Raw genomic sequence first — 14,451 nt, 5'->3', positions numbered from 1 at the left:
GATTTAATTCACTAAAGGTGAAAATCTGACGCCCTATGAATGTTTATTCATAAAACCATACGAGTGTCCAAATATTATTTTGTTTTTCAAAATAAAATAAAAATATTAAACTTCCGCTGCGTTTGGGCACGTAGAAAACCGAGATCCAACATCTTTCAACTCTTGAAATCCACATTGGTAATCATTGGACCACTCAAACTTCACAGTCTTCCTCGTCAGATTGGTTAATGGCAGGGCAATCTTAGAAAAGTCTGCAATAAAACGACGATAATAACCCGCCAAACCAAGAAAACTGCGTACCTCTGATACAGTGGTAGGGATAGGCCACTTCTGTATCGCCTCGATTTTCACTGGATCAACAGCTATACCATCCTTCGAGACAACATGGCCTAAGAAAGAAATCTGCTCCAACCAGAAATCGCATTTCTTCAATTTAGCATACAACCTCTTCTCTCTCAGCAACTGAAGAACAACTCTGAGGTGCTCTGCATGAAGCTCTCTGGTCTTGGAATAAATCAATATGTCATCGATGAAAACAATGACAAAGCTATCCAAATACGGCTTGAACACTCGGTTCATAAGATCCATGAAGACTGAAGGAGCATTAGTCAGATCGAATGACATCACAAGAAATTCATAATGGCCGTATCTGGTCCGAAACGCCGTCTTAAGGATGTCAGACTCCATAACCTTCAACTGATAATAGCCAGATCGTAGATCAATCTTCGAAAACACGGTAGCCCCCTGCAATTAATCAAAAAGATCATTTATTCATGGCAACGGATATTTATTCTTGATAGTCACTTTGTTGATCTCTCTATAATCAATGCAAAGCCGCAAAGACCCATCTTTCTTCTTGACAAAAAGAGCCGGAGCTCCCCAAGGCGAAGAACTCGGTCGAATAAAACCTTTATCCAATAAATCCTGCAACTGAGTCATCAACGCTTTCATCTCTGTAGGGGCCATTCTGTACGGAGCCTTAAAAATAGGAACCGTACCCGGAACTAGATCAATCACAAACTCTACATCTCTTTCTGACGGTAAACCCAGAAAATCATCCTCAAATACATCAGGGAACTCTCTCACCACATCAATATCATCAATATTCAACTTAACCATTCTATCCATATCAACAATAGAAGCCAAAAACCCATCACAACCTCTACACAACAACTTCTTAGCCTCAAGACACGAAATAAAAAGAAGGACCAGCGAAGTACCTGCACTGGCGAGCATAACTTCCCTATTTCCATCATCTGCAAATTTCACCGTCTAAGCAACGCAATCAATCACTGCACGATAGGTTGATAGCCAATCCATGCCAAGTATAATATCAAACGCAACCATCGGAATAACAATCAAATCGGCATAAACCACTCACTCATCAATTTGAACAGAGCACGCATACACAATAGATGTCGGGCACAACACATCCCCTGAAGGCAATACAACATTAAACTGGAAGGGAATAATAGAAGGAACTAAACCCGAAGATCTCAAAAATAGTTCAGACATAAAAGAATGAGTAGCACCTGTATCAATCAATGTCGTAGCTACTCTGACTGAAATTAAAATAGTGCTAGAGATCACAGCAGAATCATGGTTTATACCTTCCTTCGTCATGGTGAAGATGTGACCCTGCACCTTCTCTTTAGTCGAGCCTCTCGGACAGTCTTGGCAATATGGCCTGTAGTGCAACATCGATAGCAAGTATGAGTACCAAATCTGCACTCTTCCTGATGATGTCTACTGCACTTGAGACACAACGGCTTCTCGGGATCAAATGGAACTGCTGGTGCTTTAGAACTCGGTTCTAACTTGCCTTTCCCTTTAAAAGTGCCCTTTCCTCTTTGGCTCGAACCCTGACCCCTTTGAGCAATAGCCTGTTGCCTCGCCTGTCTCTCTCTTGCAATATCTTTTTCGTCTTGCTCGGCTAACAAGACTTTAGCCACAATCTCTTTATATGTCACCTCCTTAGACATATTGATGTCTCTTCTGATCTCTGCTCGAAGGCCTCTAATGAAATGAGCACCCTTGTCATTGTCATTGGAGGCAATATATGGGGCAAACAAACAGCCCTCCTCGAACTTCAAAATGTACTCGTCGACATTCATACCTCCTTGACGAAGCTCTAAAAATTCAGTCACCTTCCTTGCTCGAAGAGCATATGGGAAATACTTATCATAGAAAAGATCAGTAAAATCTTGCCACTTCAATGCAGGTACATCAACACCTACCTTGGTAGCATTCCACCAAATGCGTGCAGCTTTGACTAACATGAACACTGCACAACTAATTCTGTCCTTGTCTTCATAGTTGAGATGATCAAATATCGCCTCAAGTGCTTTGATCCACTCTACAGCCACCAATGGATCAGTGCTTCCTGCAAATTTTGGCGGATCCATTCTCTTAAAAGCAGTAAAGATTCCATCGGTTCCAACTGCATGTGCCACTTGGCCTCTCCCTTGTCCTCTACCTTGGCCTGTACCTTGCAAATGTAGCAACTTTTGGATCTGCTCACTATGGACCTTGGCTTGCTCTTTCAGTAACTTGCCGAACTCGTCGACAACTCTTGATGAAAAACTATCCTCACCCTCTGAAGCCTTTCTCTTAGGAGGCATTACTCCTACAATGTGCTCACATAATACATATCAATCAATAACAATGAATAGATGTAGAAGAAGACATATCCGGACAATTGAAAGTAGACGAAGTCATATGCATTGGTCCGAAGAACGGTGCTCTGATACCACTAAATGTAACATCCTCTGACCGGTTTTAATAAAATAGCAGCGGAATTTAAAATTTTCATCAAAATGGAAGAAGGATTCAAAATACATTTCGATATATATCAAAAGTATATACATGATCAATAAAATGATGCAACAAAATACAAAAAATCATTTTTGTGATCATGTCCAAAATGCTATCAAAATAGTCTTCTTCCTTCATTCTCTTATGCATATGACCCCGACTCCAATCAACGTCCCGGCTCGTCGCTCTTATCTGCATCACATGAAATAACTGAAATGAGTATAAAACTCAGCAAGTGGAACTCTTACATTGCAATGAATACATACCATACTCTAAAAAACATAACTTTGAAAACATTGAATACCATCAACTCTTGAAACATAAATATCATAGCATGAATAACAATAATGATGGTATTTCTCTTTTCTCTGATGGATTGATATCTAAATAAAATCTCTCTCTCTGTACCTATATCCCATCGATATAAATCGATACTCTATTGGGATATAAGCCTATGGTCGTTGATCAACTAATTGCATGCAATCTCTGACTATGTATCTATCAATCCAATAAATCATTTGAACTCTCTTTTAGGCATTAAACCAAACACTTTGCATACTATTTTCTTTTGTATTCCCTGTAACATAATTGAGACATAAATTGCCTCGAATATAAAACAAAGTGTATTAATACATTGCATGAATGAAATGGAAGGGAATAACATGTTAAAACCATTGAAACCCAATACATATATTATCATTTGAGCACAAGGAAATGAATTCCTCTTACAACCAACAATAAGCTTGATTCTATTTTCTTGGTACACTTTCTACAACAATAAACCATATATTGCACCATCAATTACCCAATAAGCACAAACCAATAACATTAAATCCATAAAACCCACACCATCAACAAACCCATGATTTCCCAACATCATAATCCAAGAATAAAAAAAGCCACAAGCTTACCTTAGCTTCTTAAACCCAAAACTATCTTGCTCTCACCACAATAATCCAACAAAAAGCTTGAATCAAAGAAAGGAAAGAAAGAAAATGGAACCCTAGCTTCCTCCTTGCTGAAGAAATCGAGAGTGAGGAGAGAAATGAGAGAAAATGAGACCACTCTTGCATTTATAACACTTAATCTCGAAAAATTGCATACACTATTCATCGACCGCGGGTGCGGTACCTCTTCTACCGCGGGTGCGCTGCATGTACTGGACAACATTCGAAAATCTCAAAACGTCGACCGCAAGTGCGCTAGAAAACTGACCGCGGGTGTCGTGCCGCCTCTTCCAATCCACCGCGGGTGCGGTGTTCAAATGACCTCGGGTGCGGTCTCCCAACTGTCCAAATACAGTGGGGGCGGTAGCTATCTGACCGCGGGTGCGGTCACCTCTGTAGCCAACAACCAACTCTTTCAACTAAAATCGAATCACAACGTCACTTCTCTTCACAATTCGGCAACACTCCCAACAAGAAAGTTGAACCTCTATAACTTATCTAACTATCCCAATTGGCCTCATACCAATTGGCTCAACATACTAATTACCATGAATTAAATCGCAACAACGCTACAATAAAACCACATAACAAGTACAACCAACAATACTATAAACCATAAATCACAACTCTTAACATCAAAACTATACTTAAACTTAACCAAATAGTCAACATACATACAAAATCTTAAACCGTACCGTTCACCAGGCTTGGCTATTACACGTTTCATGTCGTTAGACACTTGGTTGCATTAGAAGTCGTATAAAGCAATTGGTGTCAAAAATTCATGTTATGTGTTGTGTTGCGTTGTATGTTGTGCGTTATTGTTTTGGGGCTTTTGTGTAAGTTTGAATCATTGTCTTAGCATCTTAGGATAGGTCTTGTTGCATAGGTTCGAGTCGATAGGACTTGGCTTAGATTTTGCATCAAGATTGTTCATTTGGGGTCAAGTTTGCGCAGTGTTAGTGCTGCATCGCCCGACTTTCGCAAGCCTAGCGCCGCGGCGCTACTATTGTGGTGCCGCAGTGCTAGGGCTGCGGCCCTGCTAGCAAAGCTTAGTTGCTTGTCCGTGATTTTTAAACCACTATTTTAGGTCCATGTAGAGGCCCGAAATTCGTACTTGAAAATTTTCAGAAAAATTTGAAATTTTCTTTTTAAATGATAAAGAAAGATATCAAAATGGAGAGTTGACAAATTAAATAAATCTTATAAGGGTAATGGCCGAATTTTTGAAATAAAAATGGAGGGGAAAAATATGGCTTAAATATTGAATTTTAAATCTTTGGAGTTTTATCTACCCATTAAATATTATAGTGAAATAATAAATTAATTATGGAACCTAAAATAATTTATTTACTACTTATCTCAAATTACTTAAATAATTCCTTAAAACTTCTTTTACCTTGAAATAACTTATTATTTATCTTAAATATGTTCTAGGAATGTTTTATTAATAGTAAATTTTATCTCAATACTCCAACTCCAGTCCGGCATCACTTAATTAATTGAAAGGCTAACAAATAAACTACTGCATAAAATAATTAAATTTAAAGAAAATAATTTAAACCCTAATGCATAAAAATAATTTTAATTTAAATAATAGCAATTATGCATGGCTTATACGCGGTGTGATTTATGGGTTCTACAACTCTCTCCCGCTAAAAGAAATTTCGTCCTCGAAATTAAAACTTACCGAATAGCTCGGGGTACCGACTTCTAATCTCTGGATCAGACTCCCACATAGCTTCCTCCTCTGAATGATTAAGCCATTTGACTTTCACACACTTAACCAGCTTGTTCCGAAGCTTCTTCTCCTGTCTGTCTATGATTTGCACTGGTTTCTCTTCATAAGACAGGTTCGGAGTGAGCTGCAACGGCTCGAAGTTCAAGACATGCGAAGGATTTGCCATATACTTCCTCAGCATAGAGACGTGGAACACATTGTGTGAAAGGGGATCGGTTACGGTGACCGGAAGCGTAACAGAAGTTTAAAAATCGATATTTATCATAGAAATTTTCGGCCATCATCATATTTGTGTAGCAAATACAAAAACAAACATATGTCATACATAGGGTGTTTGAGAGATATACCTATCAATCACAAGAATTGATGTATGGCTCCAACTAAGGTGTAAACACCTTAGCTCTTCAAAGGTTGACAAGACCTACAAGCCTCCTCCTTTCTCCAAAATTAGGCCCACCACCAACTAGCTAGAACCCTTCTTATTTTGCACTAGAAAAATAAGAAGATTTTTCAAAGAGAAGAGATGAATTCCTCAACAACTTTAAGAACAAAAGGAGAGAAAAATTTGAAGGTTGAACCCTCTCAATGTTTCGGCCATTGTGTGTATGGAATAGGGGAAGGGAGACTTGTCTTGGACTTGCAAAAAGTAGAGACAAAAGTAGCATGCCAAGCCTTGATATTTGAAAAAGTTTTCTCCAACCCTTCACCTCCCATGCATGCATATCATATATGGTTTTTAACAAATTAAAAACCATGGACTAAATTTAATTATCTCAAACATATTTGAGACTAATTAAACATTACTTGGATTTACCCAAGTCCCAATAGTTAAATAATTAATTTAAATTGAGCTCTACAAAACTCAATATGATTTAATTAATTCAACACTTGAATTAATTAAATTATTTGGACTCTACTAGGTCCACTAGTGTTTAATTAATTCAACACTTGAATTATTTTAATTTAGTCCATAATAATGTTTATGAAAATCACAATTTTCAAATACATTATTCACTTGGCCAACTTTAAATTTAGGAACACTTCCATAAATTAAAAGTTACATTTCTCTCATAGAAGTCATACTTCTATTTTTCGCTTACACATTGAACTATTTTCTCCTTTATAGAAGTCATACTTTTAATTTTCCTTACGCTTATAAACTCTTTATAAGCCGTTCAACACATTGAACTATTTTTACTTCTCAACGGGATCTAGAAAGCTAGTACTTGTGTGGCCCTCAATGGTTCATTGATACAACTAGCCGTGGGTTCACATCTCCATGAGATTCGGACTAAACATGTCCTTATATGAGCATACCCCAATTGCTCCATTCTTACTTATCAACTCCTTGATAACAAGAATGTCAGAACTCAAGTCTGATAGTACCCAACCAACCATGTTAAACGCCTAGCAGCATCGCTTACATGATTCCCTAGGTATCAAATGATAGTGCCTGCAAGAACCAATCAATTATGGTTAGCGTACAGTACGGTCCCTTCAACTCATATATCCCGACCGATTCGACAACCATTGGTTTATCGAGAGTTGTCAATGAATCGATACTATGTGTCATGTCGTAGTTGCATCGATGGTGTAATCTATGAAACCCCTTTCATAATTATCACCATACTCTGATCAGAGATTTCAACCTACACATACATGAGAACACATAGGATATCCATACCCGAAGATAAGCGGTGAATCCCCGACTACAATGCATCGACTCCTATGTGTTTCGACAGAACACCCAACCTTGCCACCTGATGACCCCTTGAGAGTCGGTAAACAAGTCAAAGTGTAATGCTAGCACATAGAGTCTCAATGTTGTCCCGGGTCATAAGGACTAATGGTGTACAACCATAAACCAGGACGTTTCCACTCGATAAGTGAGAACCACTTGGAAAGTTCTTTATGGAGGGTTGTTAAGTGCACTCTACTAGGAGCACCTATCTGCATGCTCGGACATCACAATGTCCCCTACCAATGAAACATGGTACTCACATCGCAGATACTAGTCTCGAACTCTAGCGGCCTATATCCTTCTTAGCGGCGGCTGAATCGACTGGGAACTGTTTAGAATATACAGTATTCTAAATATGAGTTTCATGATACTCATCATATGAGCATCTCATATTCTTTCTACTATTTGTATATTCAAGGGCTTTATCTATGCAACTAGCATGGGTATACAGATAAATATTTGCCAAAACAATAATTTCAAATATTATTAAAATAAAGATTGCTTATACATAGTGTTTCATTGTGAACACTCGGCCAACACTTGGCTCGACGGGCACCTACTCTAACAATCTCCCACTTGCACTAGAGCCAACTACCCATATGCTTCAAACCCATTGATTCGCGATGCATCTCGAATAATGGTCCAGGTAAAGGCTTAGCTATTGGATCAGCAACATTATCTGCGAAGCCGACTATGTCAAAAGACACTTCTTCCTCTTTCCACAATCTCTCCGAGGATGTGGTACTTAATCAATACATGTTTGGACTTCTGATGAGACCTGGGCTCCTTTGCTTGAGCTATAGCTCCCGTGTTGTCACACAACACCGGGACAGGAGCAACTCCATTAGGAATGACATCCAACTCTTAGACGAAATTCCTTATCCAAACAGCCTCCCTTGCTGCATCTGATGCAGCGATGTATTCAGCCTCCGTGCTGGAATCCGCAGTATTGTCTTGCTTGGAACTCTTCCAAGAGACAGCAGCACCATTGAGAATGAATACAAACCCAGAGGTTGACTTCGAGTCATCGATATCGCTTTGGAAGCTAGAGTCGGTATAGCCTTCCAATTTAAGTTCTACACCCCATAGACCAAGAACAATTTATTGGTCCTTCTCAACTACTTGAGGATGTCTTTCACAGCTTTCCACTGTGGAAGACCAGGGTTCGATTGATATCTACTCACTACACTTAGTGCGAAAGCCACGTCAGGACGTGTAGATATCATCCCATACATGATGCTACCAATCGTAGATGCATAAGGAATGCTTGTCATCGCCGCTATCTCTGCATCAGTCTTGGGAGACAGACTTGGATAGGAACACGCAATGACACATTGGTAGATGTCTTCTCTTGGACTTATCCATCGAGAACCGCTTCACGATGGTATCAATATATGTGGACTGGGTGAGACCAAGCAATCTTCTTGATCTATCTCTATAGGTCTGTATTCCCAATACAAAAGATGCTTCACCCAAGTCCTGTATCGAGAACTTACTTTCTAACCATATTTTAGTTGATTGCAACATTCCTACATCATTCCCAATGATTAGAATGTCATCAACATCAAACACCAGGATTGTCACAACACTCCCACTGACCTTCTTATACACACAAGGTTCCTCAGGATTCTTATCAAAACCAAACTCTTTGATTGTACTGTCGAATATGAGGTTCCAACTCCTAGATGCCTGCTTTAGACCATAAATAGATCTTTGAAGTTTGCATACCATATGCACACTTCTGATAGATGTAAACCCTCTAGGTTTGAGACATGTAAATCTCTTCCTTAATATCCCCATTAAGAAAGGTTGTCTTTACATCCATCAGCCATATCTCGTAGTCATACCATGCAGGTATGGCTAGCAATATCCTTATAGACTTGAACATTGCAACTGGTGAAAATGTTTACTCAAAGTCAACTCCTTGTCTTTGAGTATATCCTTTTGCCACCAATCGCGCCTTGAAGGTCAATACCTTCCCATCCGCCCCAAGTTTCCTCTTGTAAATCCATTTACACCCTATGGGAACAATTCCCTCAGGTGGATCCACGAGATTCCACACTTGGTTCGAATGCATGGAATTCATCTCAGATTCCATCGCTTCAAGCCACTTGGATGAATCGGCATCAGATAATGCTACCTTGAAGGTCCTTGGATCACATCCATGGATAGGCTCATCATGGCCCTCTTCAAAAAGCAGACCATACCTCATAGGTGGTCTCGAGACTCTCTCGGATCTTCTAGGAGCTTGTATCTTCTCTCTTGGCTCTTCGGGTGTGGGTTCTATAATTGTGGGTGTCTCTCGAACCTCTTCGAGTTCTATCATCTCCCCTTTTCTATCGAATAGAAATTCCTTTTCCAAAAAGGTTGCATTCCTAGAAACAAACACCTTTGTTTCTTGGGGATGATAGAAATAATATCCAACAAAATTCTTTGGATATCCCACAAAGTAACATAAAATGGATCAACTATCCAATTTATCTCCCACTACCTGCTTCACACAAGCAGGGCTCCCCATATTCTAAGATAAGAATATTTGGGAGGCTTACCCATCCATATCTCATATGGTGTCTGCCTTTGAATGGAAATTTAATGGAATATCTTTCAATTTTAAGTTATAGAGATCTTTTTCAAGTTCACCAGTACCAATCAAACATTCATTCATGTAAATGTTGCAAACACCTTTGCAAAATAAACAAGAATATCCATTTTCATCATCATAGAAATGGAAACAATGTTTTTCACCAAATCCGGTACAAACAAAACATCTCTTAAAATTAACTTAAAACTATTGTTCAACAATAAGTAAACATATTCAATAGCCTTGGCAGTAATTCTTGCCCCATTGCCCATCATCTAGAAGGTCACACCTTCCTTAAGCTTAGTACTTCTTCCCATCACCTGTAACTCATTACAGAGATGTGAACCACAACCGGTATCTAATACCCAAAAAGTAGAGTTAATTGAAATGTTTACTTCAATTTAGAACATACCGTTTCCAGAACTCTTCTGGGCCAGATATTCCTTGCAATTTCGCCTCCAATGTCCAGACTTCTTGCAGTGATGACAAACATCACTAGTCTTGTCAGCCTTAACTGGTGTGGCTGCCACAACGGGATTCGGAGATTGCCTCAACAAGGGCACGTTCTTCTTGGGACGTTGGAAAGAACGCTTCTTTCCCTTCCCATGTGGATCAATCTTCGTACCAGATGAAGAACCCACATAAAGAACCAACTTCTCTTTCTTGATGGTTGATTCAAACGTAACAAGCATATTCACCAACTCCTCAAGGGTCGGCTCCATCTTGTTCATGTTGAAGTTCACCACAAAAGGATCAAATGAGCTAGGCAATGATAACAGCAACACGTCGGTGGTCAACTCCGAAGGCAAGATCATATCCATGCCAACGAGCTTGTCCACGAGCCCAATCATCTTCAGGCCATGCTCATGAACCGAGGCCCCATCTCGCATGCGCATAGTGATCAGCTCCTTGACGGTAGCATGCCTTGAGATGCAAATGAATGTCAGCAGCACTCTTTGCATCCTCAAAATGCCTCTGCAGCTCATCATTCATAGAAGTCAGCATATAACACCTGGCTATCAAGTCATGGTCACACCATTCCTTGTAATTCTGCAATTCCTCTGGAGTGCAGTCAGTCGAAGCCTCAACAGGGGGCGACTCAGTCAGTGTATATGCTACCCTTTCCGAATTCAAGACGATTTTCATGTTTCTTAGCCAAGTGAGGTAATTAGGTCCAGTTAATATGTGTTTGTCGAGTATTACTGATATCGGATTGCGAATCGAAGACATTGTCAATTTGTACTGAAAAGTAAAAACAGATAAATGTTGATGACTATTTTAAAATATTTAGTAAGATATGAAGTTTGGACTTTTACTTCATAAATATTTGCTCCCACTGTTTTGACATCTTTCACTACCCTCTAGTGAAACGGGAAACTCCTTTCCTTAATAGATACGTAAGGTCCAATTAGCGAATTATGATCCCGAATAATATCAGCCAATCACAATTCCTAAAAGGTAGTTTCCAATTGCAACACAATACAACCTTCTACGTAAACTTTTGTCTCACGTTTGATTAGGACCCAATAATATGACGTCGTTCATCTTTACGTGTCAAGCCTTACCCATCGATGTTGAACCTTAATGGACGGTCTCCATGAGTTCCCCCAATAATATGAGCCGAAATCATGGGAGTTCCACGTAGTTCACATCACCATGTCAATGGATGTCACAGCTTTCCGGCACCCAGGGCCCCCCCCCAATAATATGAGCCGAGCCCCGAGTACGGGTAGCGTTCATCATGCACCCATTGTCGATGGAAGACATGGAAATTATAAACAAATTTATAATTCCTCTTTTCGGGCTTGATATTAATTTTGAATCTTATTCAAAATGAGGGTTTTTAATTTTGAAAGGTCTCATCATTAACTTTATTTTAAAAGCTCACCATGTTTGATCGTATGTTTGCCGGATTCATGCAACTTTGTTATTATCATAATAATAACGCACATGCTCATTATTTATAACATATCATGCACATATTATAAACAGTAAACAAAACTAGGATGATCAATCGCCCCAATACTAACGGACCGTGTGAGCTAAACACGGGCCTAGGTCAAATCCTAGGGAAATGCACGGGATGCAAATGCAACTATTACATAAGCTTCCAATATTTACATGTCTTCGATCTTCATAATCATCATGGCCACCATCTTCCAATCTTGATCATCGACTATACTAATATTTACAAATAAATATTCATGGCAAATAGGGATACATCTCATGGGGTGGGAACGGGCCATAAACCAAGTCCACTTTATAAATTGATAATTATTACAATCATTCAACACAAAATATCCTAGCATACACCTAGCATATTGGGCTTGGGCTTTTGATCATCCTTCATGCATAATATCACATATCATACACCATCAATTAATTATCACAATAAGTAATTGATCCAATATTATATATCTTGATCCAATCACTAACCGTCACGATTATAAACTAAATTAACAAAGCATACAACCACCTTTGTCTACTTTCCAATTAATTTATTTATAACCGAATTTCTTGTAAATCACCATTTACTATAAATATTTAAAGTCCAACTTAAAATATTTATTTCATGAGAAAATGTTTGCAACTTTTGTAATTTTAAACTTAAGGGCCCAAAAACTCATTTTTCGCCAAAAACATTTTGGCCCATTTAAAATCACAAATATGTTAGCCATCCAATGGCCTAACAACTCAAGGCCCATGACCCTTTGATATTCCAAAACACTTTTGGAAACCCTAGCCGTCATTGCCGTCGCCGGATTTCGGCAACAATTTTTTTTTTTTAAGTAGGAGCTGTTCGGGCAGCCCCAGCTGCCCGAAATGGGCAGCAACTTGCTGCCCAAAAACTCCCCCGAAACCGGCCTTGATTCGATGCAAAATTTTAGTCTCATGCGGTTAGAAATCAATCTCAATATAATATCTTGTAATTGCTACACAAAATCGTAACCATAGCTTGGATACCACTTGAAAGGGGATCGGTTACGGTGACCGGAAGCGCAACGGAAGTTTAAAAATCGATATTTTTCATATAAATTTTCGGCCATCATCATATTTGTGTAGCAAATAAAAAAACAAACATATGTCATACATAGGGTGTTTGAGAGATATACCTATCAATCACAAGGATTGATGTATGGCTCCAACTAAGGTGTAAACACCTTAGCTCTTCAAAGGATGACAAGATCTACAAGCCTCCTCCTTTCTCCAAAATTAGGCCCACCACCAACTAGCTAGAACCCTTCTTATTTTACACTAGAAAAATAAGAAGATTTTTCAATGAGAAGAGATGAATTCCTCAACAACTTGAAGAACAAAAGGAGAGAAAATTTTGAAGGTTGAACCCTCTCAATGTTTCGTCCATTATGTGTATGGAATAGGGGAAGGGAGACTTGTCTTGGACTTGCAAAAAGTAGAGACAAAAGTAGCATGCCAAGCCTTGATATTTGAAAACGTTGTCTCCAACCCTTCACCTCCCATGCATGCATATCATATATGGTTTTTAACAAATTAAAAACCATGGACTAAATTTAAATATCTCAAACATATTTGAGACTAATTAAACATTACTTGGATTTACCCAAGTCCCACTAGTTAAATAATTAATTTAAATTGAGCTCTACAAGACTCAATATGATTTAATTAATTCAACACTTGAATTAATTTAATTATTTGGACTCTACTAGGTCCACTAGTGTTTAATTAATTCAACACTTGAATTAATTTAATTTAGTCCATAATAATGTTTATGAAAATCACAATTTTCAAATACATTATTCACTTGGCCAACTTTAAATTTAGGAACACTTCCATAAATTAAAAGTTACATTTCTCTCATAGAAGTCATACTTCTATTTTTCTTTACGCTTATAAACTCATTTATAAGCCGTTCAACACATTGAACTATTTTCTCCTTTATAGAAGTCATACTTGTAATTTTACTTACGCTTATAAACTCATTTATAAGCCGTTCAACACATTGAACTATTTTTACTTCTCAACGAGATCTAGAAAGCTAGTACTTGTGTGGCCCTCAATGGTTCATTGATACAACTAGCCGTGGGTTCACATCTCCATGTGATTCGGACTAAACATGTCCTTATATGAGCATACCTCAATTGCTCCATTCTTACTTATCAACTCCTTGATAACAAGAATGTCAGAACTCAAGTCTGATAGTACCCAACCAACCATGTTAAACGCCTAGCAGCATCGCTTACATGATTCCCTAGGTGTCAAATGATAGTGTCTGCAAGAACCATTCAATTATGGTTAGCGTACAGTACGGTCCCTTCAACTCATATATCCCGACCGATTCGACAGCCATTGTTTTATTGAGAGTTGTCAATGAATCGATACTATGTGTCATGTCGTAGTTGCATCGATGGTGTAATCTATGAAACCCCTTTCATAATTACCACCATACTCTGATCAGAGATTTCAACCTACACATATATGAGAACACATAGGATATCCATACCCGAAGGTAAGCGGTGAATCCCCGACTACAATGCATCGACTCCTATGTGTTTCGACAGAACACCCAACCTTGCCACCTGATGACCCCTTGAGAGTCGGTAAACAAGTCAAAGTGTAATGCTAGCACATAGAGTCTCAATGTTGTCCC

The sequence above is a fragment of the Primulina eburnea genome, unplaced genomic scaffold (assembly GCF_022965805.1).
Source record: "Primulina eburnea isolate SZY01 unplaced genomic scaffold, ASM2296580v1 ctg448_ERROPOS400000+, whole genome shotgun sequence".
Lineage (NCBI taxonomy): Eukaryota > Viridiplantae > Streptophyta > Magnoliopsida > Lamiales > Gesneriaceae > Primulina > Primulina eburnea.
This window is presented reverse-complemented; position numbering follows the sequence as displayed.